Here is a 3,130-nt window from a genome sequence, read left to right on the forward strand (position 1 = left end):
TACAAGATATATATATGCATATATCTACTATGTATATGTATTCACACGCCATCTCACACACACACACACACACACACATATATATATATATGATTATATATATGTATATAAACACATATATACGTATATGTATGGAGGGAATATATATATATATAATGTATATATAGATATGGGTGTGTATTTCTAGGTTGCGCTGAGTATTATTTCTATATTTGGTTAGATTCACACACACACCCACACACACACACACACACACACACACACACACACACACACACACACACACACACATATATATATATATATATATATATATATATATATATATGATTATATATGTATATAAACACATATATACGTATATGTATGGAGGGAATATATATGTATATGTATAATGTATATATAGATATGGGTGTGTGTTGATAATAGAATAGGACAATAATTCTCTTTTTTTTTATTTTATTCTTCCGTTTTTTTCTTACATTTCTTCAGAACATTGACCAAAGAAAATACCTGAAACGATTCTTAACTTAGGAAATTCTGTCTGAACTGAAACTGAAAGTGATCTCATTAATAAGTTCTGTGAAATACTTGCTTTTTGTATGTAATTTATCCAGAATTTAAATTAATTAATGTTAGAAGGAAACGTATATCGCTATCTGTATGTTACATGTGGAAAACAGTACACTCTAAGATATGAGGAAATAAAATGTTTTTATTCACAATATTGTATTAAGTAAATAATATGGAAATGGTAAAATGTACCGATAACCATTTTCTTAAAAAATATTTCATATGACTGAGGACTACAAATATCAGTTTTCCATTAGTTTCAGAAAGAAATATTAACTATTATTTTATGCTATATGATAATGAAGATGATGTTCCGCATGCATTGATGGGCATTCAAGGGCCAGTGCTTTCCCAAATGAAAGCAATGATAAAACTATGCCCGATACATGCAGAGACAGGAATTAGATCATTCCGTCATCGGAAAGAAAAAAACGGACTTGAATAATGAAGGTTCATAACCCAAAACGTAACCCATTTTAAGGGATACTTAGTACATCTTACACTTTACACCTATTAATGATATTGATATAACAATATTAATGGCGGATTATTATCGGACCATATTTATTAATTAATAAACTTGATATAAAACCTTGTAATATCCTGGCCAATCTACATATGACTTATCACGTAACACAACATTTTTCTTTCGGTGATATTTTACAGTAATGATAATTAATATTAAAACTTTCTATGAATTTATATTCTTAGCAATAATATTTATATGGGTTAAAGATAAAGATTGCAGTTGCATGTGATGGGAAACGTTTTTCTAGATTTGACTTGGATAAACTAGGCAATCTTTTCCATGATTATTGCCTTTGTGATTATTTTTCACTTGTATTAATATCATCATTATTATGATTACTTATTGTTGTAGTTGTTGTTTCTATCATTCATTATGTTAAAAATTATTCAATACTTTCGTTGAACGTTTTCAAATATTTTCTTTACTAAAAAAACAAATTAATGAGATCGGTCCTACTTAATATTAAAAGGGGGTCCGTATTTTTTGCTGTTAATTATCATATATTACAGCTTTCCACCAATCTCGTTTATTTGGAAATAATCATTAAAAGTATATCATTTAAATTGTAATTCATCAGTTATTATACCTTACCCTATATTATCTCAATACAACTATTATTAATCGTTATTTCTATTACTATTACTAGAGCTTAGTTTGTTTTTATTGTATCATATGGCATTAACCAAGAGAGAGAGAGAGAGAGAGGAGAGAGAGAGAGAGATGAGAGAGAGAGAGAGAGAATATATACATTTAAATATAATATATATATATATATATATATATAATATATATATATATATTTATATATATATGTATATAATATATATTTTATATATATACTTATATATAATAACTATGTATATATACATGTAATTATATATAACAATATATTATATATATTATATTATATTTATATATATATATATATATATATTTTTATATTTATATTGTATATGTGTGTATATTTGTGGTACATATATACATATAAAATAAAAATATATATATACATGTACATGTTTATATATTATATTAAATTTATATATAATTTATATATATATAAATATATATATTCTTTATTTATATATCATGTACATATATATGTACAATATGTAACTATAGTATATATATATATATATATTATATATATAGTATATATATATATATTATATATATATATGTAATACGTATATATGTACATCATATATATATATAATATGTAATATATCATATATATATATATTTTAATAATATATATATATACATCTTATATTATTAAAATATATATATACATGTAATATATATATATATATATATATAATATATTTATTATATATATATATATATAAATATATATATTTATTATATATTATATATATTATATACGTATATATGTTTCATATATATATAATATGTTATATAGTATATATATATGTAATATATTAATAATATATATTATATACATCTATATATAAATATATATTATATCATGTATATATATATATAGTATATATATCTATATAATAATATCTAATATATTTATATATAATATATATATATATAATTACATATATATATATATATCTATACATATATATATGTACAATATATATATTTGTATATTATATATATAATAATTTATATATACATATATATCATAAATATATATATACATGTATTATATATATATATATATATATATATATATATATTATATAGATATATTAACATATTTATTTACTAATATATATAATGTAACATATATATATATGTATAATATATATATATTACATATCTATATATATATATATATATATATATATATATTATATATATATATATATATATATATATATGTACATATATACTATATATAATTATATGTACATATTTATATATATTGTATATATATATATATATATAAATAATAATATACATATATTTACATACATTAGTATATATATATATATATTATAGATTATATATATTTATATATATATATTATATATAGTATATTTAATATGATAAATA

The sequence above is a fragment of the Penaeus japonicus genome, unplaced genomic scaffold (assembly GCF_977035675.1).
Source record: "Penaeus japonicus unplaced genomic scaffold, GWHDUDI00000001_assembly GWHDUDI00000004, whole genome shotgun sequence".
Taxonomy (NCBI): Eukaryota; Metazoa; Arthropoda; class Malacostraca; order Decapoda; family Penaeidae; genus Penaeus; species Penaeus japonicus.